The 25521-nt window shown below is 45.8% G+C and overlaps 1 protein-coding gene across 1 annotated transcript in view; it reads right to left on the reverse strand.

Annotated features, from left to right (window-relative positions):
- The window catches only part of LOC138580241 (adaptin ear-binding coat-associated protein 1-like), a 216997-nt gene that overhangs the window by 190970 nt on the left and 506 nt on the right, over window positions 1-25521 (reverse strand). The gene's annotated exons all lie outside the window — the stretch shown is intronic.

Raw genomic sequence — 25521 nt, forward strand, 5'->3', positions numbered from 1 at the left:
GAACAGCCCGGAGACCGAATGAAGTCTTTCCTTCAGACAGGGCATCTGTGGTCAAACCTGACTGTTTTGAGTCCTTCTCAACTGCGCTCGATTGAAGCGTTACATGGGTCAGATAGCTTCCCATTCTCGTTAATATATTGTGCTGCATCAGAACAAGAACACAGACTCTGATCTTCCATTTTACGGTTAATATTTATTAAAAGAAAAGTGAAAACTCCCAACTTTCCCTATACTATGGGTTTTCCTCACCCACAAAAACAAACTAGGGTGCTTGTCAGTGGTCAGAGAGTCCAAAACAAAGATTGGTCCCAGGTCCAAACTAATCAAACCTGAGCCTACCACTACAAGAACTACTAATGCACAGGTGAATGATTCCCTTCTACTGTGATATGGTGTCTCACCAAGTTCACTTTAACAAAGTATTCATACGTAGTTCTTAGTAAGTCGTATAGTTCAGATTCTGCGATGAACTGTTAAACTGTCTTTTACTCGCTGGTTCTCCATTTCCTTCTTTTTCTCCTCTCTTGTGCTCTTATTTATTTGTAGACCCCTTTTTCCTTGGGATACCTCGGTTCCTTCCTTGTTGGGAAAGCTTAAGAATTTCTTTGCTCAATGTCCAATGTCTCAATGTCTCAATGTCCAATCCTTCTCTTGATTGGGACTAATGAGAATGTTCCAATAACAATTCTCCTTCTCTCTATTGGACCTCACTTTGTCTCGCCTTGGAAAAGTATGAGTGTTCCAATTATATTTCTCCCTTTCTTCTTCCATTTCAGATATATTTACTCTGATGAGTATGAGCGTTCCAGTAATGATCCTCACTCTTCGTACGCACTTCAAACATTTGCTCTCTACTGGGATAAGTATTATGTTCCAGTTGTCATCTTTTGTCTCCCACTCTCCCCGTTACCTTCGTATCTCAGAGATAACGTCACCGGGACTTCGGTCAGGACGGGACCCTCTTCGTTACATGTCACGTTGGCTTCTTGGCTCTGTCTCCTTTGCTTGGAATGCTCTGCGGTGCCTTCAGGTAAGTGGTATCAGCATGGTTTATGGACTCCAAGTCCACTGCGGTTTAGTCACGCCACTTCTTTCTCAATCGCTCTTTGGATACTGTGCCAGTACCTCAGCTTCTCTCGCCTTAAGATTTCCCCAAGTGCCAATTGCTAGGATTCGCATTCCAGCATCGGACGATATGTCTCCCAGTTTCCTTCCGCTGCTCTCCCACAACTTACTTGAAACTCCAAAGCTTCTCTTTCCCAGGTCTCTGGCTCTCAGATGTAGGACTCCCCTGGCGCAACATCAAAGTCCTCCTTCTTTGTTCTACTTGTATCCAGTATTGCTCCCGTGGTTTTCTTCGTCCGAGTACCACATAAGTATTTTTTAGGTTCACTCAAAAAGGTTCTACATGACAATAACAAATATCAGTTTGTCATTCATGTTTTCTTCTAGCAGATGTTACTAGGGATGGGCTCTAGGTAGGCTGGTTAGGGGGTTTGTCAAAACCAGAGTCACTAAGGTGGTCGGGAGTCTAATGCGCCGAGGTCCCACTTGCCTCTACCTCTAAGAAGGGTACTGCGTAGCGGGCTCACCTCCCTAGCCTCACAGGCAAAGGCTCCCCCTGGGGAGAAGTGACTGAATCACGCGATTTGTCACAATATACACTAGAGCCCTCCATGATCTAGCCTTTGAGCACGTCATTCCAAAAACACCCAGAAACACCCAAGTATTGTTCAGACTCACGGGTAACCATGCTACAAATGTGAACCATATTCAGGTTTCATGAGCCAGAGCAAAAGAGAATTCCTTATGCTCATCACAACTTCCTCGAGGAGTGGGTTGAAATCCTATGCACAATCGCCATTGCAGACTCCACATTCAAGAAAAGGATAAATTCCTAGACGTGTTCTTCGATTCTTCTTCATCTATATATGCCCAGGTTAACGCCACCATCAGCTCATCGAGCTTGCACCTTATGATGCAAAAACAGGCCTGAACTTTTTGATTGGAAAAGAATCGAATGCACTGCTATAAACAGCTAGAATTGCCATGAAACTGGATTATTGTAATATACTGTACTTAGGTGCAAACAGTGGAACCTCCAGGTTTTTCAGAAAACTGTAGCCAGGATTGTTTAGTTGACCCCTAGACTGGTTAATATTTCCCCTGTGTTGAGAAAGCTTCAGTAGCTTCCCATTGAGGTGTGAATCACGTTTAAGGCATTGACCTTTTGTGCCTAAGATGCTATAGATGGACAATCCCCCAATTATCTCAGCAAGAACGTCAAGTGGTGTGGACTTAAGAGGACCTTGCATTTGCAAGGTTCTGGGCTAGTAGTTGTACCTAGATATAAAGGTTTTAAAAAAAGTATTTGGATGTGCCTGTCAAGTCCAAGCTGCCGTTCATTGCACTGCCCTCCTAGACTGGAATGTCCACATAGAAGAGCTTCAGAAGACTGACTGTCTAATGACCTTCAGAAAACTGTTGAAGAGTCATCAAATCTTATTGAAAAATTAGGTAAAATGAGGTAACCATTTTGATTACCATAGTCAAAAGGAGGCTACCTCGCCTTATGAGGTAACCTCTCCGGGGCCCTGCGGTGAGACTGGCATGATTGTACCCTAATGTGAACCCTGAATGTTGGAGGAGCTGTGGGGCAAAGGGGACCTTCTGGCACATGTGGTGGCCGTGCAGTCACATCCAGATGATATGGGGACAGGTCCCATCTTGGATAAAGAGTTTAGACGGCATAGAAAGATCTTCTGACCCAATATGGATTCTTTTCGTCTGGAGTGGGATGGAAGAGCATTACTGTCCCGCAAGCCACCTGGTGCGTAATCTGTTGCTAGCGGCTGTGATAGGGGGGGGGGCTGCAAGAATGGAAAAGGGAGGAGATCCACACCCAAAAAAGAGTGGGTAGCCACAGCAAGAGATATATCACTGACATCTGCAAATTGAGACAAACACTTCATTGCAACAGGGGTGGCTCCCCTTCATAAGAGAATACATGACAGGATTTGTTCAGTAAGAGACACCTCAAAGGGAACCAGGAAGGGCCGAGGGCTTAGTCTAATGCTTGCATGGTGGCCAAGTAGCAGAGAACTGTTTGTGAACCGGATGTCGGGGGGTAGCGGGGAAGGGGTTGAAGATTGAAAAGGAGAATTATAACAATTTGTCTAGGAGGATGGTCTAACGTTGTTCTGATCTAGTTTCTGTTACGGTGGACCACTTTTCTGTCCCCTTTAAGGCAGGTGCATCGTATCGAATTTTAATAGTATTATAGGTCTTAATCTGAAAAGAAAAAATGTAAGAAAGTACATTTTTTTTAAAAAAAAAAGGGGGACGGTGCATAGTATTGCCAACATGTAAAAGTAAACACTGCCACCAGCATGTGCTAAACACTACGCCTGTGCGAGGGGACTCGTCCAGAAAGCATAAAATGTGGGCAAGGGCATTCTTTACCACGGTAGCCATAGGAACTGCATGGCTACCCATTAAGTAGGAGATAGAAAAGTGTAAGAAGATAAGAAAAACTCACTTCCCCAAGAAAAAAAGGAGAGTATACCAAACGTCAGCATTAAGTACTTGATGTTTTACAGAGGAAGGCTACAAAGCAGCAAATGGGAAAATCTTTCCTAACAATTATTTTACAGGTAATTGGGTAACCTTTGCTTGGAAATGCATTGTATGGATCACTAACCTGTGTGCACTTTTGAGACACATTAAGGTCACCCAAGCTTCTGGAAAAAGAATCAATTCTTTGCGATCTAAACCATCCATCCAAAATACACCAATCTTGGAACAATCCCACAGCATATGCACCAAAGTCCCCTTCTCACTTCCACATACCCAACACTGGTCATCACGCAAAGACCAAAAGGAACCCATTCTGTATGAGGGTCCAATATAATCTGCCTAAGATTTTTTTTGTCGCACGAGTCATATCTAATTTCAGTAAGCTTGCTCTCTTAGTTGCCTTTTTCCCATTCTTCCTGGGAAATCTCATAGCCTATTTCTGTAGACCACTTTACACGCGCACAATCCCATCCATCGGATATCTCGGTGCCACCAGGCATACGCTTAAGAAAAACTATACCATTGGGGGTCAAATCAAAAATCTTACATAACTCCGGTCTGTCAGCCAGAGGGATATTTGTCATAAGGATTCTTTGAGACAATAACGCACTTGGATCTAAAAACCTCTTCCTTTCTTTTACATGCCAAGTCTACTTATCTCGCAATCTATCAAAACTAATTACCCGATTCCACCTCCAAAACAACATCCACTTTCAGAATAAGTTTGCAAATCCAACCCTTCCAATATATCATTTTTTTGTGTAGTTGAAGTCCCAGGTTGAACCACAAAGAAACACCCCAATGTAACCAAATGATTTGATCATTCTCCTTTAGCCAAGTACATAGTACACCCTGGATTATCGTTACTGTTAAAATGGATTTCTGAACTCTGACCTGGAGGGGCAGAGGTTCAGAAGGCCAGCCTAGTTTCTTGGAACAGGGTAACCTCTGGACAAGCCAGACCAATCAGGGTAGCGATAGCGGCGGTCAAGACTAAGTCTCAAGAGGGGTGAGGGTGACTGAAAGACCTCAATGAGCACACAAAGCAAGGACACTTACAAATTACTCCAGACAGGTGTTATATTAAAAATATAGACACATTTATTACACAGCCTTTGTAACATCGACCATAGCAAAGAATCACAATAATACTAAAGTAAACCAACACATCAATCAATACTAATATATATATATACATATATATATACACACACAAGACCGAGGGGTCTAAGGAGTTAGGTGCACGTAATATGTAGACCACCTAGATGGGTAGGAAAACAGGCAGTGCAAGTAATCATTAGACCCAGTTTGACATCTGAAATAAACCTAACTAGGAGGAAGTCCGAGCCCTACGAAGAGAGGAACCTTGTGCTCAAAAGTACCTGCACGCGTGGGTGCCAATGGACAAAAGAGGGCCCATTCAAGGATATCAGGCGAGTTCAGGAAGGTGAATGAAGCGATGCAGAACAAGTCCCCACTACTCAAGCAAGGCCTCCACTTGTGGGCAGAGGCAGGGTGAGTGCGGAATAGAGTCGCTATTTCGCAACAGCGGTAGAAAAGAAACGGGCTCCTGCACAAGGGGCCACCGGTTGGGGTATGGACTACTCACCGGTCCCCGACGCAGGCAGACCCAGACTTCTCCAGTTCAGTTCATGTTGCTACCAGGTTCAGCTGCGATGATCAGGACGTCTCGACACCATGTAGATTCTGTGCAGCAGGATGCAGGGTCAAGGGTGTCCCAAATGCAGCGGACGTGCACAGGTTGTTTCCGCAGCAGGGCAACATGGCAACCGCGTTTACTCTGGTCCGGGCGCACTCGTTTCACTTGAGACCTGGGAATGCCAAGTGTACGAAATCGGTGTGAGGGTGCCGTGGACGTAGAGCAAGCAGTAGACCAAGTTTGGAGGGCTTCCCCGAAACGACAGCGGTGACAGAGCAAAGCGTCCTGCGTAAGCTGGTCAGCCCACTGGTTGGCCCAGGGACACTTCCGAAGAGGCTTACTTGCAGGGTTTGATGAAGGTGCCGGGAATAGTTGATCCCACTATTCCAATGGGTCGAAGCGCCTTCGCAGACCTTCTAGGATGATCAGATGCAGAGGGGTCTCGTAGGACGACAGCGGTTCAGGGTGCCAAACCTTCAGCGGGTCACCAGAGATTCCTCGACTCAGCTTCTTGTTGCAGGATACTTGGCTCCTTATCCCTCATTCGGTGTGAACTCAGGAGATCGACATGGTAGTGGTGTTTTCAGCCTCCTCTTATCCAAAGTTCCCTTCGCGCCAAAACGGAGAGGACCCAATGGGAGATCTGCTCACAAACACTCACACCATACGTGGACCTATCACGGACCACGGTGGTCCCAGGCATTCAGGACACTCTAGACTCTCTGGCACCCAGTATGTGTATTGGAAACAGACATCCCAGCCCACATCCTGGAGGCGCACACAAGGCATGCAGAAGCCCGCGAAAGCATTGGGTTTTGTGGGAAAGTGCATGACCAAATAAGGACGGACCCAGGTCGGCTCGACCTGGGGAATGTGAAGGGGCAAGACGGTCAGCGGATAGGACAAAGAACCTCGTGGCATGGCCATTTTGGGAGCCAGGCCACCTATTTGTGCCAAACATGGGAAGCGCGGATAACATGGCACAAGAGGGTTCAAAACACAAGAGAAACGATAGCTGCCACCAGTCCTGTCCGTGACACACTTTCACAGTTCATAATAAGTCCAGCAAGAGTTTCTTGGGCCTTGGGAACCCAAGAGCGCGGTAAAGTAAGTTACAGTGCACTCTTGTTTCATGTTACACAAAAGCTGCAACATGGGGAAAGGACTAAGGGAAACGAAGTCTCCCAGTACTGACTGTCTTAAGGGAATGTCAGTTTCCCCATAAGAATTGAGCGAAAGCCCAGAGGAGTGCGGCAGAAGGCTGCGCTTCTCTGGCAAAGTCTAGTTCAGGGTGTAAAACAACAGCAAAAAGTTTGGGGGTTGCCACATGAAGGAAAAATTACATACAATTATGAAATCTTTCCTAACAGTTACAGTCATCGATAACTTATTAGCGTGCAGCAATTTAGTCAGAGTAAATATGAGTTTAAAAAGGCAAAGTCTCCATAGTCAACCAAAAGGGCAAGTTTATCCCACTGGCACTAAAGTATAATGTGGACTTCTTGAGAATAAATCTCCTATAATAACTGCCCAATTCAGGGTAACCAAATCACCGCCCCCTCCCCCAAGGCGACTTCACATGCCAAAATATATTGAGGAATCATTAACGTTAATACTTCTGGATGTCCTGGACATATAATGCTGGTTTTGGGGGGCCAACACACAGGAACCAAGTATGGTTTGGAGATGTTGATGTGTCAGGGCATTGGTGGCTGCCCAGAAAAAAAAATCTTGAAGGTGTGGAAAACCAGAAGAAAAAAAAAAAGGGGAAAAAAATAAAATAAATAAATGCACAAATTGATGTGTGGCTAAATGATTTGCTTACACTTTCCAATTATGAGAAGGTACTTTATAAAATAAAAGAATGTCTTGATTTATATATGATGAGATGTGGATGTCCTTTAGCTCTGAAGCAGATGATCATTATGCGGCCTTGTGCAACAAACTAGTGTATGTGTTATTTTGTGTGTCTTTGTTTGGTGTTAGTTATTTTCCTGAACTAATTTCATATCTGTTTTATGCCGATTGTACATGTATGCCACTTACCATGTTATTTTTTTTTTAAATAACTCAGTGGAAGTTTTAGTTATATTGTTGTTCTCGTATAGAATTCGGTTTGAGTTGTGTTCAGTTTTAATGAGAGCAGCATTGAGATTTCCTACACAGCATTTACTAAAAGTTAAAAAGTTTTAAACAAAAAAAAAAACTTACACTTTTAAAAGGGACAGAGCATCACTTTACTGGCAACATGATGTAAGGACGCAGGTTTTGCAAAACACTTGCATCCTTAAATCCAAGGAATTATTCAAGCAGTGAGCTAGTAAGAATTGTCAAAGATCACCACCTTACATGCAACTATGCCAAGAACCATTAAATACGAATATGTTTATTCTTGGTTCCCGTTTGTGCCCAAAATTATAGCTCTGTTAGACTTCGTTCAGTTTTGACCATCAGACCTGTGTAAAATAATGAAACTGCCAAACCAGCCCTCCAAAACGTACAGAATGGGTAGTCATTGACAGAGGAGTAGCCACGATTGCCTTACAAGTAGGTCCGCAGGTTAATGCAGTTGACCTCAACACAGTGACATTAACATCTGTAAACAGGTACACAGCACTGACGAGTAAGCATTTACAGATTTTGGGTGGGCCTTGGCCGCTCCGGCCCTACCCAGTCTATACCTCTGGTCATTGAGCTCTTGGGGGGAATTTTCTTTGGCATGTTTTCCCCCCTTTCTTTTTGTAATATAAAAATATCCATTTAATAAATAAGTGAATTGTACCAAACAATCATCTGTTAGCTCCAATAGGACAAACATGCTGGTTGTAATGTGGATGACACAAAGAAGCGAATGGTGATGGGGGATCTAGTTGATTATTCAACAATTCAATGGCTCCTGCGTACTGTGAAGGCATCATGAAGCAAGACACAGACAATAGATTCAAGATTCAAACAGAACACTTTTATTAACTTAGATGTCAGGATGGTGTAAGGCCAAGTGTAAGGCCTAACCTGCCCTATGCTAAGGTCGGATTTGCCTAGCTAAAGAAACTACAGATAGTCTGTGTCCAAAACCTATACTTGCCCACACAACTAAAGTTAAACAATGTGTAGGGATGCCAGCAATAAATATGTTCCAAATAAGCTTACTTTCCAGCTCCCCATCCCCAAGTTCAAAGCAGTTCCAAAAAGAGCCTCAGGGTTCCCTTCCCCCAAGGTGACAACACATTTCCAGCTTGCCAACTCACAACAATCAGTTCAAGTCGCTTAATTTTCAAAACCCGTTCCAGGTTGACTTTGCAATCCCTCCGGCTTTTCAACAGATTGCTGAAGTTAATGTGAAAGAGCTGAAGTGAATGTGAAAGAGAGCAATCTAATTCACAAGTGAAGATTCATTATCTTTACTCTGCTTGGCTTTTTCCCCCAGGGAGGGTATCCTCGGTTTAGGCACGGTCCACCAATTACAGGTCACGCTACTGATAACCCTAGGACTGCTTGCCTACAGAGGTTTCTCTTCCAGTACACCTGTGCTTTGCATTGGATTTTCCTTGACAATCTCTTGGCTTTGCCACAGTGTGTTCTTCTACACAACTCACTGTGATGCTCTCTCTTCCACCACTTTGCTTTCATACTCTGCTCATCACTTGTTTTACTGTAGTCATCCTTTGTCTTTAGATGTTCATTACCTGCGTTTCACATATACTTTCATTTAATTTTCAGGTTTATCAAAACTTTCCTTTAGTTCGATATTCAATAATGCTTGCTTTAAATTCCATTATAATTATAGTTCAGGGTTTGGAGGGAGACGCGCTCACCTGTAAATCCACCCACTCGCTCCACGGACCCAGGAGGTGATGGGACCACCCACCCCAGGACTGCGGGGGGTGGTAAACCAGGCCGCCAATCGGCCGTATAACGTATTGTGGACCCTCAGAAGGTCACTCTAGTCTCTGCAATATCCGCTTGGTCAGAGTGCCAGAGAGGGAGGAGGGTCCCAGCGCAGAGATCTTTGTGGAAGACGTGGTCCTGAAGGGGCTGGGAATAAAGGGCCTGTCCACATTTCTCACAGGAGAGGGCCCACAGGGTGCCGCGTAGCGGCCCGCCGAGAGCAATAGTGGGCAAGATCATGAACTTTAGGGATCGAGATGCTATACTACACGAGGCCCGCAACGCAGGATTTTATGATGTCGAGAACACAAGGCTGCGCATCTTTCCGGATTTCACCTTGGGAGGTGCAACATCAGAGGAGGACATATGATGCAGTGCAGTGACTCCTCAGAAATGAACATAAAATATATGATGTTCTTCCCAGCTAAGAAGAAAGTTATATCAGGGGGAAAATTGTGATTCATGTCCCCAAAGGAGGGACTGGACAGATACTTCATCAAGCGGCGGGGAGCCAGGAAGTGGAAAAGGGGGCACAAGCCCAACCAGGGGCTTGAAGAAGAATGTTGTGGTGGCCAGGAGTTTGAACTGGAGTTCTGGGGCTGGAGAACGGAGATTGGGGCAGTAATGAGAAGTGGGAAAAGGAGTTTTCTAGAGCTGGCGGGTGGAGCGGGGTTGATGTGGACCCCCCCCACAAGATGACACCACTGGTTGCTAACCCACGAGGAGAAGGGGAGAGGTGGGACATACCAGCCATGGGGGTCCAAGGATAAAGTTTGAGGGCTGGGAGGGGGGAAAAAAAAAATCAGTGGGGAGCAAGGGGGGGGGGGGGAGTTGGGTTGGGGTCGGTTGAAAAAAAAAACTAATCAGGGAGTTGGGGAAGGGCGTGGTATGTTGGGAATGGTTGGGAGGCTGAGTAACAAGACACAAGAGCCTGAAAGGGAAACCTGGGCATGGGGAGCATCAGCACAACCGAAACATAATGAGACAGTGGGAGTATACGAGGAAGGATGGCTGGGGGGCAGAGAAAAGGCCCAGATAAGTGTGGGACGCGATATAGGAGATAGCTAACAAAAATTATGAGGTCCAAAGGTTTGAAAATTGGGACATGGAATGGTCGAGGGTTGGGTCCAAGACAAAAGAAACAGAGTGGGAGAGTTCCTAAGAAGACAGGGAATACAGGTTGCTCTGATCCAAGAAACACACTTGGTTCAGGCGGACCTGAGCCCTCTGGGGAAGAAGGGTGAAGGGTATTTCGTACTCACACGTAAGAGGGGAACAGATATGGGTGGCGGCTCTACAGGTGGAAAAGGTGCTGAAGAACGAGGTGCCAGAACGATGGTCATGTTGGGGAGATGGGAGGATCAATTAATATGTATAGTGAACTTGTATGAACCTAATATCGACAATCGGGAATGCTTCTCCTCAGTGCTGTGAATGATAGAAGCCTATGGGGATGAAATGGTAGTATGGGGGGAGATTTTAATTGCTACCCGAACGAGCGCCTGGATGGGATGGGAGGCACAGGACCCGGAAAAAGACAAATGTCAGTGTCACTCCATATGATAATGGAGGAATTAGACCTGGTGGAGATATGGAAAGAAACACATGGGGAATAGAGGGGGTTCTCCTACTACTTGGCAACGCATGGATCGTACTCTCGATTAGACTACCTACAGACTGGGAGGGAACATTGTCAGCAATTCAATGATCGGAGTATTTGGGGTGCACCCTCTCACTCCCCTCTGGTGGTTGAGAGGGTGGGTAGGGGAATCCTACAACGGTTGTGGCATATGCAGAGAGAAGCGTTGGGAGATGGAGCCTTCAAGAATGAGATACAGAAGGGAATTGAGAGTTAAAGCTGAATGAGGGGACAGTGACATCAGTAGGGGTGTTATGGCAGGCCTTTAAGGCACATATAAAAAAGGGTCCGCCTCTCGACGACAGTGGGGATGAGGAAAAGACTACAAGAAACGCTACGACAGACACAAAAGCAAGTGGCTGAACTGGACAGGGAGGCAGCAAAAGGGGAAGTTGGTAGGGGACAGACTGGCCCAGAGCTTAATGCTCTATAATAAGACCCTAACAGATTTGGCACAATATGATATTAACAGGCACGGAGAGGGAGATAAGGCGGGGAAACTCTTGGCTTGGCTGATAAGTAGGGAGAGTCCGAGACGAGTGATAACTCAAATTAGAACCAAGTCAGGGGAAATAGTGGGCACCCAGGACCAGATTATAGAATTCCATGAATGTATTAAGAACTTTAGACAAGTGAAGGGAGATCCGTGGAAGAAGAGGCGGATGATCTGTATGACACAATTCGACTCCCGAAGCTAGGTCTGGAATTGGGGAAGGTTTGGAAGCTCCAACAGAGGAAGGGGATATATACGATGGGCGGTGCACTCTATGCGGAGGGGTATGGCACCCGGTAGGAACGGGCTACCAATAGAATTCTATTCTGAATATATAGACCTCCTGGCCCCGTGGCTCAAGAAGGTGTATGATGAAGCATTTGAAAACGGGAACCCCCCCAGAATCCATGAGGGAAGCTATTGTAGCAATCATTTTGAAGGAAGGGAAAGATCTGCTGGACTGTATGTCGTATCATCCCATTTCTTTGCTGAACATCGATTGGGAAAATCCTGGCGAATAGAATGGTGAGAGTAGCCCTGGAATTTGGTACACCCGGATCAATGTGGGTTCATCAAGGGGAGGAATATGACCGGTAACATCAGTCGTCTCTGCCATGTGATGGATAATGTTAAATACCAGGAGGGGGAAATGGCGATAGCTTCCTTTGACGCCAAGAAAGCGTTTGATTCGCTAGAATGGAAATGGCTTTTCTGGGTATTAAGAGAATTCTGGTTCGGGGAAAACCTATGTAGATGGCTGGGTCTGCTATATAGCAAGCCGATAGCGATGGTAAGGACCAATGACTGGGTCTCGGAGAGATGGGAACTGAGTAGAGGGACAAGACAGGGGTGCGCAGCTTCTTCAATATTATTCGCATTGGCCCTGGAGCCATTGGCAGAGATCATGCGACCGAGATGGGGGAGGCAGGGATTATGGCAGGAGGGGTGAGAAAGTGTCATTATACGCCGATGATTTATTGCCATATGTGAACAATCAGCGGGAGAATCTCCCAATGCAGCTGGAGGTGCTAAAGAATTCCTGGCGACTGTCAGACTTCCGAATCAACAAGGATAAGTCACTGCTGTTCCCATTGGGGGGTTGAGAGAGTGCCAGGTAGGGGATCTGCCGGAGGGGGGGATAAAATGGGAGACAGAATCATTCAAATACTTCGCCATTCGGATATTTCATGACATGAAAAACTTTTCGTACACAAAACGGGGAGGGCGCTCTCGAAGATAGGAGACTTGATGCAGTTTGGAAAGGCCCACCCCTCTCCCAGTTGAGGTGTGTGGCACTATGTAAAATGGTGATCCTCCCACGATTATACATCTTCACTAACATACCATATGTAGCGAAGAAGATTTTCTTTAAAATGCTGGATGGTAGAGTGGGGGAGCTACTATGGAACACAGAGCGGAGAAGGTTATCCCTAGCGGCATTATGTAGGCCAAGGGTCGAAGGTTGATTGGGCCTGGCAGACTATGAGAAATACTTTATAGCAGCTCATTTACCAATGGCACTGGAATGGGGGCTGCCGGATAGGGAGGCCTTGAGAGGATTGGTGGGGCATCTACCGCCTCACCGTAAAAGGATTGAACTCTTGTGGACTCTGATGGGGAATAAGGGGACTACAATCAGGGTTGAAGCAGTCAGAGACGTATGGAGGAAATATGTTGGGAAGAAAGGATGTGGAAGGCCCTACGAGAGGCACCTACCCTGGGGGGTGAGCTGGAAGCTGCGACAGGGAGGGCAGGGATTTAGAGGCTCCTCGAAAAGGGGTCTGCGGTGGTAGGAGACTTGTTTGAAAGAGGGAAGCCGTTGACGTTCGCTGAATGGAGTGTAAAGTTTGAATTACTGAAAGGATTATTTTTGACCTATCGAGCAGTGGTATGGAGATTAGCGGAACTGTGGGATGGAAAACCAACGCAACCAGAATCAAGCTCACTATTGGAGATATTTATAGAATAAACAGGGGGTGGGAGGAGGATGAGGCGATGGTGTCACTAATTTGCAAGGCGCTGCAGGAGGAGGGATCTAGTGGGGGGGAACTGAAAGTAAAGGTGTTGGGAGACGGATGGGGGGGTGGGGCAGATGTCAGAGAAGACATAGGTCTGGGAACAAGTCCAGAAGGTGTCACGGAATGTTCGATTCCAGCTGGTCAAATTTAATATCTTGCATAGGACGTATGTAACCCCTACTCGACTACAGGCAATAAAGAGGACCCCCGAGTGATGAGCGCCCGAGATGTGGTAAGGGCCCTTGGTACATGCTTTGGGTCTGCAGAGTTATAGCGAATTATTGGGACAAAGTGGTTAAAGGGGTGAATGGGCTGTTGGGGACAAAATTGGAACATGGCCCGAGAACATGTATATGGGGGATCCTACCAGGGGGGGGCTGGGGGAAGAGGCATTAATCACGAAAGAGAATGGTGCGATTCTTGTTAATATTGGCTAAGAGACGCATAGCGATTGCCTGGAAACACCCACAAGAGCTATTAATAAAGCACTGGCAGGCGGATGCCCGGAGATGAGGCACAGCAGAACTGGAAATTCTGAGAGGGGCGAGGGAGACCGCGGAGGATGACGGGGTAATGGCAGACTGGAGCAAGCTGATGAATGATTTGGCCAAAACCCAATGATCTAAAACTACCATGAAACATGGGGTAGAGGAAAACAAAAGGATGAGGAGAATGAAGGGAAGAAATGGGATATGGAGGGGATGAAGGGAACACATGGGGAACTACTGCATGCAATGACTGCGGTCTACAGGGAAGGGGCTAGGCTGATGAGGGAAGATACAGGTTCAGAGGTCCTGCGGAATTGATTGAGAGTTGGGGAATAGGGGGGGATGGGAAGAGATGTTGTCTGTGTTCCTAATTTACAAATGCAAATAAAGAGCGTTTAAAAAAATATATATATTCCACACACCCCTTACTCTCACTCACAAACACACAACAGACCCCCTTCTCTCAAATAGCCTTCACACTGCTTTTGCCTCCCATGGTCTCTCGGATGTCCTCCTCTGTCTCGGATCCTTAACCGACTAACCCACACTGCACACCTCACTAGGCTTCCCTTTAAAATAGCCCTTCCCCAACCCTGATTGGCCAACTCACCCAGGCCAATAACTTACATTCCTTGAGGGTGTGTTATAGGGGAGGGCTTAAAAATGGCTTGTAAGCCCTGCCCTCTTTGCATGCGGTCTTGACTTAGAGACTGACAGTTAGCTGGGGACTGGCTGCCCCTCGTGTTATTGCCCTCGTGGGGCCCTTCTTTAATATTGAAATCCCTGGTGAGTTAGTGCGGTTATGGTGGCTCTTATGGAAACCTTGGTTTAAAAAAAGGAAGAAAAAAAGAAAGAAAAAACAACTCTCCCTGGCCAGATAGCGGCTGGTCTCCCTTTTGCCGACTCGAGTAGACGGTCTGCTAGAGCCACACCAGTGTTGTGAAGTATGCCACATTCTACGACATTGGGCTTCTGCCTCCAGCATCTGTGACCGCTGTGGTCATGCTCCTCGCATCCCGCAGCGTTGTGCAGACCGTCGAGGCATTGTCACATACTTCACAAAATCATTTCACTTCCAACCGAAGGGGGAAACAAAAAACAAAATAAAGAAGTATAGGATACTCAGTCAAAATCTTACATGAATCCCCAAATATATCCATTAAGCCCATCAATACTACATTAATGTATTCAGGCCACAAAATATCTACTTGACCACGTGCATAGTTCATGTGTTTTTATGATGGTCGAATACCACCTTGCTGGCAAGTACAATGAAAATCTGGGATGTTTCAAATTTACTTTTGACATAGGTCTAAACCTGGAGCTCTTTTAAGGAAGGACGGAGCTGAACGTCCAAGAACAATGTATGGTCAGCACATTCACAGATGCTCCGGAGGCTCAGGTCAGCAACAATGACAAACACAGCATGGTTAGCGTAATTTCTTTGAAGCCAGGCACAACAGTTCAGAGAGGAAGAACACCACCTCATCCTCTGGTGAGGGTTGATCAAGTGCTGGCTGTAAAGACCACGCTGGTCGAGGTGTGGAGAAGTGGCCCTCACTACACAGGCCATGATGTGGCTGAGACTCTATGCAGCGATCACAGCCAGAAGTAGCCGTGCAGCTCATACGAGATCAATTTCACACCACCTTTGCATCACAGATGTCACGCTGCTGCAGGGGCAACTCCTTTTGCTTAGCCCTTCAGTCTGCCAGCTCATGTCCTCTCCCCAACTCAAACATTGTAGTGTGATGTCAAGCACCCTCAGAATTTGACCGCATACCCGTTTCGAAAGCAATCTTTAATCAGATGAGCCATCAGTTCATTCTCTTACTCCACCAGCATGCAGGTTGAAAGAAGTAGTTAAGGCTGCAGTCAGAGAAGCATACATACCATCACTAGGCAGGAGGGTGTTTAACATGTGGTAGATCTACTCATTTATTTCTTTTATATAGCGCTAAACCAAGGGCCCGTAGGCATAATGGCACTAGACAAGACAGAGAACAAGTAGCTACAGAAAGATCAGTGTAATGGAGCAGTTTTCAGTCCACGTTTGAAACCAGACAGGGATGGACATGCTCTAGGTCTGGCGGCAGGGCCTTCCAGCACCTTGGAGCAACATTGGGTAAAGTCACTTGTGCCACTAGCATTAGTTCAGACCTTGGCACTTGCAGGAGACATTATTTGATCAGAGTGCCCTTTGGGCAGGAAGCCAGGAAAGTCTACCTGATAAATAGCTGGGACTTGTGCGTAATGCACAGCAACCAAAATGAAATTCTAATGTTCATGAACAGCCAATGTAGGGCCCTCCTGGCTGCCGAAACATGGTCAGTTTTGCACAGGCCCTCAACGGCACGCACAGCGTTAGTTTGAATGATTTGTAAATCACCCTTGCCAATGCCCTGAAGAAGGCTAGAGCAATAATCTAATCTTATAGCCTGTGCGATGGGGGCACAGTTAGTAGACTTGAAAAGGTCTTCGTTGTGCAAGGCATTTTAGATAATACGAGGCACCAGAGACCAGTCTGTTGACATATGCCTTAACTTTACTCCCAGGGTCTTAACCTTAGGAAGTGTGGCAATGGTACAATCTGCAATCAAAAATTACTGATACTCAGAATTCAGCTTATGCAACTGGGGCACCGTGACAGTCATCATAAGCTCCGCCTATGCATTATTGAGTGCTAATCCAACATCCACCATCAGAGTTTGTATAAGACTTGGATGGAATTGATGGTGACAGTGTTTTTGCTGTAATCATCAGTCAATGGAATAAGACGTGCGTCGTCTGCATAATTAGCATAAATGACACCTTTGGCGTACATCATTCCAAAGAGCATAAAGATGTTAAAAAGTGTTGGAGATTCGGAGGAGCCATGTGGGGCTCCACAATTCACCAGGAATTAATCGGCCATAGCATCCTCATAGAAAAACACTTGTTTTGCTGTCAGCAAGCAAATATTTAGTCCAGTTAGCTGCTGCTGGTGAGAAGGAGACTGAGTTTAACAATCTGGAAATTAATATTAGATTACCACTCAACAATAAAACGTGAGTTGGATCCAACTATATTTTCGTATCAAACAGATTCTTTGTGGTGCATGTATGTGTGTGAAGCAATGCTATACTGGATAAAAGTAGGGGGTGAGGGAGGGAGAGAAGGCACAACAGCAATCCACAAACAAAACGCAGGGAATCACACCATCACAGCCCACATTTCTCAAACTCCAGAAGAGAGTGTGTCCTTCCGTGGAATCAGTGGAAGTCTCAGTTTCATATGTGCATGGAAGCAATAGATGAAGAACTTGCGAGAATGTGCACATTTGGAAACATGGCCGATCAACTGCTTAGGGGGCAGCTCATAGTACACTGCAGAGATGGGAAAACTCAAGAAGCATTATCAACGAGTAGAGAGACCCGACTACAACATCGCCAAAAACGTGGAATGATCACTACATTTCATAAGAGAAGTAAGCCAGGTAACTGCCAAAGTATAAGTTTGCACAGTATGAAGACCAGATGAACAGTACAGAGATAACGCAGACCTCAGGAAGAGGCACTACCACCAGGCCATCAACATAAAAAAATTAGGTGAGAGACCACATAGTCAGTGACAGGTCATGCTCTGCTACGGGAAGAGTATGCGTGCAGTCGCACAAAATTGTCAATTTCGTAGCATTGTTCATTTCAAGAGGAAAACTCATTGTAGCGGACATGCAGAAATAAATAAGACAGAGAAAAAAAAACAAAAATTAAAAAAAAGAAAAAAAAAATGATCACACTATTGTAGTAGCAGATTCGGGTTCCGATTATACTATTTCGCCCAAAGAAACTTATTTCAAGCTCTTTTTTCCGAGAAGTAGAGAGCATTGTCATGCATCAGACATTAATCCTGGAGCCTAGGGAGGCCACAAAAATTGAACTGACTGGATACAGGAGAAGCACAGTCTTCTTTAAAGAACACACTGCTGTGATCAGGTTGTACTGTCAACGAAGGGCTCAGCTGTCTTCGGTTGGGATGATCAGAGGCTCTTGGAGATCAAGCTGGATCAGTGTTCTCTCGAGCAGTTGTTCACTATCCGATGGGCTTGGAATAGAACGTCCACAAGATCATCTTGTGCACGAACACCATGCCCACTAAACACAAATTTAGGCCTGTTCCTCCGACAGCATGCAAAGAACTCCAGCAATTGCTTGACCAACCCCTCATCCAAGGCGGTGGAAGCCACAGAATGGCACAGTCCATTGTTCTCACGAAGAAGTGTAGGGTGGACCAGACAACCAGATACAATAAAAACAATCCTCGGAGGAAAAAAGCTTGGTGTACCTCTTGCAAGGATAATTTTAATTGTTCTTTTATAACAAGCTTAACACCAACGAATGGTTTCTAAGCGCGGGATCACTTTGAACCTGTGTTGCGCTGCGTTGTCTTGTTTCCAAGACAAAACGCCTTGCCCCTGAGCTATCCTTCCTCCCCTCAAGGATAACATGGCTTTATTAAATATACAGAAATGAAAAAAGGTTTCAGAGGGTGCCTCTGAACCCACTGCCACAGAGCGCACTGGTTAGTTCAAAGCAAACAGGACAATTTCAAAACCTGTCATTCTTGGCGCAATCAATTTACGGTATTGATTCCCCACCGTCTTTGGCTATCCCCTATGTACATACCATCAGTCCCCTATAGTATCTCTAACGATATCGCGGCATCTTACCTATTCTAGCCCCCCACATTCCACCCACACGTGGTCTCATGGCCCACCAACTGAGTTCTGTGTACATGATTGGCAGGCATTTGAGAATGTGTCCCTCCCCAGGGGCCGAATCATGTAATGTGCACCTGGTAGTTGACATGAGTTCAGTGGATACTCGCAAGGTCAAATTGGCCCTCTGGAATAAAGCAACATTTCTCGTGATGCCAGAGCCGCAGGCGCCCCTGCCATGCTTCGCCAGAACAGAACTAGATGTGTTGGCATCACAGAACATTGTGCTCTGCGCTCCCCGATTGCCAGCCGACCCTCCCTGGGCCTTACTGATCAGCCAAATTGTGAGAGATTTAGGTGTTTTTTGTGAGCAACTGGCAGTTAAAATCAAATATAATTACCATTATTCTGGGGGTGCTAGTGCCCTAAACCTAGGAAGGATGTTTTGGCAGCTAAAGGCCGCTGCCCTGGTTCCCATGGGTGGACGGGCGCAGCCCTACCCATGCTTGGCCATTCACACACTGTTCTGGTTTCGCAGGCCTGCAACAGATACAATTATGTTTTATCCATCAGGCCTGAAGGCCTTCTCGTTCAGCTCCCTTGCTGGGGAATGGGATGGAAAAATAACTCTGGACTCATCATGATGTGCTGCTGCTTCCCTGTAGCCTGTGGCAAACTAGGACTTACGTTAATATGGCGGTGCTTCAGTATTTCTCGCACTGGGGAATGGTTGTTACGTTATTCATCCTTGCCTCTTCTGAAATATATTCGACAAACACACACGTACCCTCTATGTGGGCCCACTTAAAGTCCCCTTACTCACTCCACAATTGCCTCACGTTACCCCGACTTTACACGTTTAACCCCCCTAAAGTTGCACGTGTCCACCTCTGCGTGCACTTAATATATTTTCCTCAACCAAAATCAACTGGGGGTTAGGTGTTGCATGGGAGATGGAAATACATCCCAACAAAAGCAAAGCAACAGTAAAATGCGGATCAGTGTAGACCTTCACAGTCTCAACATGAACATTGTCTCAGACTCTTACCTGCTACCGAATATCACAGAACTATTAGTACAAAACTTGAACTGTATCTAAAGATTTGTTTGCATCCCGATTTGAAACACCTCACTGCATTTGTCACACCGGAAGGTACCTTCCAAAACACCCGAATGCCCTTCGGCCTATCCCGCACCACATAGCGTTCTCACCACATAGCGTTCTTCCAAGATGATATCTTGGTATACAGCCACGACTAGGAAATCGCACAACACCCCTATTGAGACAGTCCTCCGCACACTGGAGGAAAGCAGACTGGCTCTGCAAAAGGAAAAATTCACATTTGGTAGACCCGAGTTTCAATATCTTTGTAACACTATTACCGCTGCAGGCATTCACAACAAGGTTTCCTTAGAAGCAATCATGCAAGCTGCAGAATCTACCAAAAAACAGCAGCTGCGCTCATTCATGGGGTCAACAGAATACTACGCAAAAATCATTGAGGCATTTTCAGCAAAAACCAAACCACTGAGCCATATTCAAAATAAACGCACCATTCAAGTGGACAGAAGCATGACAAGGGTCATTCGACAATCAAATCCAGCATCCTTGGTGCCCCTACCTTACGCCCACTCGTACGTGATAAAAACACAATTACAAAGACCGATGCCAGCGCTCAAGGCTTAGAAGCCACCATGGTACAAAGCGATGAAACGGCAGAGTCAGGCCTTCATATCGGGAGCATTAACAGAGTGAGAAAAACTACTGTGTCAAGGAAAAAAAGATGCGGGTGTTGCATGGGCAAGGGTGCACTAGATTTGGGCAGGTTGTTCAAACTCTTCAGTGACAACAAACCCCGCATTTACATACTGACGTCAGGCGAAACAAACAGGGTTGAATCAAGGTTATGCAGACTTGCTGCAACGCTTCAAGGATTCACACTCTCTGTTGGGCACATACCAGGCTGGCAAAACTCACAAGCCGATTGTCTGTCTGTTAGGAAAGATTTCCATTTATGTGTAATTTTCCCTCCAGTTGTGAACCCCTTCAAAACGTTTTGCAGTTGTCTGACTGGTTTATAGTGATATTTTCGAATGCCATATTTTCAAATTGCAAAGTTTCAGATTAAAAGGCGCTGAAAAAATGCATTTTTTTAATGGGGGGGGGGGTTTAATGGGGGAGTCCCCCCTTATCCCCGTTGTTTTACCTCTTAACACCCATTTTAAACTACCTACAAAAAAAAATCATTTTTTCAATGCATTTTTTTTTCAAAACGTTTGTCATTCAAAACTATGTTTTCGAAAAAATGACTGGATACCTGTCTGACCATCATAGCCTGACATTTGTCAGTGTTGCTCAGCCTTCTGCTGTACTCCAATGGGCTTTTGCTCATTTTGTTATGGGGAAACTGAAATGCCCTTAATGCATTCAGTACTGGGAGACTTTGTTTCCCTTAGTCTTTCACTTTGTTGCTAGTTCTTAGCAACATTTTATCAGTGCACAAAGTACCTTATATTACTGTGCGCTGGGGTCCTCTTTATTTTTAAGGCCCTCGACACCTTCAAAGGATATTTCGGTGAATGAATAAATGTGCCTAGGGACAGAGCTGGTGGCAGCTGTTATTTTTCATGTATTTTTAACCCTTTTTTATGGTCCATACTGCGTTTACCGCATTTGGCCCAGGACAGTGGCCCAGGCCTAAAATGGCCATGCCACGAGGTCCTTTGTTCTGTCCTTTGGCCATCTTGTCCCTTTGCCTTCCCCAGGTCGAGACCCAGGAAATTCCTTATTTGGTCATGCAGACCCCCAGCGCAGAAGCTTTCGCAGGCTTCTGCATGTCTTGTGTGTGTGCCTCCAGGATGTGGGCTGGACTATCTAGTTCCAATATACATGCTGGATGCCAGGAGGTCTGGTGTGCTGGGAATGACTGGGACCACCGTGGTACGCGATTGGTCCACGTCTGGGATGGCTGTATGTGTGCAGATCTCTCATTGGGTCCTCTTCGTTTCGGTGCAAAGGAGATTCTGTTTAAGAGAAGGCATCTTACACCCATTCCAGGTTGATCTTCTGAGTTCACACCGAACTTCAAGCCAAGTATCCTGAAACCAAGAGTAGAGCCGCTGGAAGGGTTGGCACACTGAGCCCACTGTCGTCATGTTGGCTTCCCCTCCTCCTCCTCCCGATTCTGATCGAACCCAGAAGGTCTGCAAAGGAGCTTCGACCCACTGGAATAGTGGGACTAACTATTCTCGGTACCTCCAACTTATCCTGTAAGCGAGCCTTCTAGGAAGTGTTCCAAGACCGCCCAGTGAACTGACCAGCTCGTATTGGACCTTTGCCTTGGAACCGCCGCTGTCTCGAGTTGACACTTAGACTTTGGAGACTGTAAGATCTGGGTATAAGGCACTCTCCCACCGAGTTTCGTACACCTAGCATTCGTAGGTTTGGAATTGGGAGAGTATGCCTGAACCAGAGCATACACGGTCACTGCGTCGCCCAGCTGTGGTGATAAACTTCGTGGGTGCCTTGCTGCTGTGCCCACAGAATCGCTGCAGTGGAATTGTCCTGATCCCTTCATCAGCAGCAGAGATATCACCACTGTCCCCCCACAGAATCATTCCTGGAACACAGTCCCTGAAAGCCGCAGAGCTGCGCAACTGCAGGATTTGAACCTGCGACCTAAGTAGACTCGACTGCCAAAGTTTGGTCCGGAGTGCGCCGAGGGTCGGTGAGTACTTGCAACCCTTACCGGTGGCCCCCGACGCATCCATCCATTTTTACGCATAAATGTCCCCTGAGGGCCACTCTTCTTTATAAAGGTAGCCTGTGCTACCAAGCTATTCCCATCTCATGGATCCTGTTCTACCCTCTTCAGGAGACCCTCCTTGAACAGTGGGAACATATTCTTCACTGCCTCAGCCACCTTCCCAATTCACTACAGCCTCTGCGAGACCCTGTCTTGACTTCCGTGCACCAGCACCAAAAGTACTTTTGAGCTCAAGGCTCCACTCATCTTAGGGACTGGACTGCCTCTCAGGGTTTGAATCGTTAAGGAGTGCCTAAACAATATTTGCAGTGTATGTTCCCTTTCTTTGCAGGTTGTGTACCCATATGGTGCGCTATTCCTTAAGGCCATTGGGGACTGTATATATGTTTAGTGTAGTGTTGGTTTGGTTATTACTGCTTATATTTTCTTTGTGCTTGATTTAAAAAGGCCTTTAATAAATATATATGTATTTTTGATATATACACCGACAGAGTAATTTGTAGAGTCATTTACTGTTTATGCTCATTATGGGCTTTCGATCACCCCCACCCCTGCTGAGACCTAGTATTGACAGCCGCCAATGCTACCTTGATTGGTCTGGATTGTCCAGAAGGTTACCCTGTTCCAAGAAACTAGGCTGGCCTTCTGTACCTCTGCCCACCAGGTCAGAAATCCATCTTAACACTGTCCAGGCCCATTACCTCACAAACCCAGTAATGAAAAGGGGGCACAAGTCACAGTGTCAGTGCAGGAAGCGGAAGAGCACATCACACACAGCGTTTCAGCGAGCAAATGGTAACACAAAACCGAAGACGACAACATTCTTCGGCACCCAGCAGAGTCCACAACGTCAGGAAGGCCGACTGGAAGGTACCTTCCACTGCAATTACATCTATACAGCAAGATTTAAAACCGAAATCATGGAAGGAGGACTCCTCTGGGAACAGACAAGCTTATACCACCTACAAATCTTATTTCACACACTACTTACTGTATCTCATGAAGAACAATTAGGTTGAACGTTGTCAAAATGTAGAGAACACTATTGGTGGCCTGGCATAGACAATGACATGGAGAGGCACATTGCCTCTTGCTCTGCATGTAAAGAAGGCGACGAGCATCTTTCGACTCACACTCTGCCCATGCAATCCGTAGAGTGGACAGGACAGACATGGCAGAAGAAAGGCAGAGAATGTATTGGCCTAATGGATCACACAACAACAGGAGGTATGCCCTAGTATTGATCAACTGCACCTCCAAAACGGATTTTCAGGAGGGAAGGATGTACAAGTGAACTAGCGTCAGATAACCAAGTTCAATTTGTCTCAGATGAAATTGTGAAGTTGTGGCGCCCTAGAGTCAGTCCAGCATTTGCTCATCCATTGAGAATTTTGTTGCGGCAATAGGAAAAAGCCATGTGTGGCCGCAAGCATAAATCCAACTCTATTGCTGAGGATACTTGGGCTTTATTCAAGGGGGCTGATCATGAGCCTTATATCATCTTTTTCACCCTTCTTTGGAGGAAGATACCTAGCATTTTGGATAGCCAGTAATATTCTGTCGGAAGGCGCTCGGTTTTCCTTTGCCCACAGTTGGGGGATGGGTGAACACACTATAATGTGCATCAGTACCCCAATGCACTATTGGGATAGGTAGTGGGACTAGTGTTTCAATCATAACCGATGTTGTATCGAACTGTGTCAGTAGGTGGTTAATAGTTTATTTTGATTGATGTTTGTGCATGAAGCTGTTCAATAAAAATAAATACATTTAAGCCTTGTACCGCCAAATAGGAAATTGGCAAGTAAAAAAGGCAAACCGTATGGTCAAGGAAGCAATCCAGCAGGCTCAGTTGGACCAACTGCTAACTGCTATGACACTGCGGAAAACAATATCAGCCCATAGAGTTACAAGAAACTCCACCAATGGGGTGACCTCTTAACTAATGAGAGAACAGAAAGCCCACACAAGACTGAATGAATGTCACCAGATGCCAGACATAAGAGTATACAACGACAAAAGGAAACCTTCAACAGACGAAATGCAACATCGCCCAGAGAAATGTATATAGGTGGCCATGGGTACAAATGTTAGGTTGCAAGCCATTAAAATGTCACTCGCCATCTCAAGTCTACACATGCACACAGGAAACTATTTCTTACTTCCCAACAGTCAATTATCACTAGCCAGAGGAGAATGCAAATGTTGCACCCTGTAGGCGACATAGTAAAAAATATGGATGCCCCTGAAAGGCAAAAACACTTGCTCATAAATATGGTAGACCAGTAGCTCTCATTGACGTGAAAGGTGATACCAGAACTATTGAAGACGCAAAAAAGTGGAACACAGCCAAAGTAGGGATATACCAGAAGAACAAAACAACCTTGTCAACAGACCACATTGCACAGCCAAGAACATGCATCACAGGAACAAAGCAGCTCAGCAGCAGGAGAGGCACGAGCTGAGCATAACTGCAAAGAAATTCCTAGAAGCAATGAAGACAGAACAGAAGAAGATAAGAGAGAAACCTACACCACACCTGTACAAACAGACCCAGAAGAATAATGTGCGCCAGAAAGATAGTCAGTATGAACTAGTGCTGGTCACGCAGAGGGAGAAGAGCGAGAGAGATGCAGCAATACACATCCTCTCAAAGCTCTGGATTCATATACTGAATTACGCGTCAGGTTTCAGCAAAGATAAGATAATAAACACAGGGTACAGAATTGCTGGGAGCCATTTAGCTTCTGCCATAGAAGAGCCTGGTTAACTTGAAACTAACCGCTACCAGGAGGGACCTTTGGATTCCCAGGCCAACTAGTGCCATTAACGTTCAGCATTTTAGAGTGTTCATTAAGAAGAATTGGAACACACCTAGTACACATTTAAACATAATGGATCATACATCATGTGCAAAAAATTAAGGTTTTCCTCTCCTGTAGAAGTTAGATGTACGGTGGGCTGCGTAATCGCTCTTGGTTGCCCAGTGGCCAGCTCCAGCCTACTGAGTGCTGCCCGACAACCCAGAGCTGGTTTTAGCTCCGGCTTATTGAATCTTAATTTCGAAGGGTCTTATATTGACAATTTTACAATGGTGCACAAGGGAAATGGGAAATTAGAGGGTGTGGAGGTTTAAAGAGGTGATGGGATCAAGCCTTAGAAATGGAAAGAAAAGGGGTGTAAAGGCAAATTGTAATCGTAGTAACCTGACTTCGTTCAAACCACACAGATCCGCACACTACGATTAACACTCCCGTCAATAAAAGAGAGCCCTCATTGCAAGTTTGACAGACAAG

This window comes from Ambystoma mexicanum, chromosome 3p (assembly GCF_040938575.1).
Source record: "Ambystoma mexicanum isolate Mex_15411 chromosome 3p, UKY_AmexF1_1, whole genome shotgun sequence".
Lineage (NCBI taxonomy): Eukaryota > Metazoa > Chordata > Amphibia > Caudata > Ambystomatidae > Ambystoma > Ambystoma mexicanum.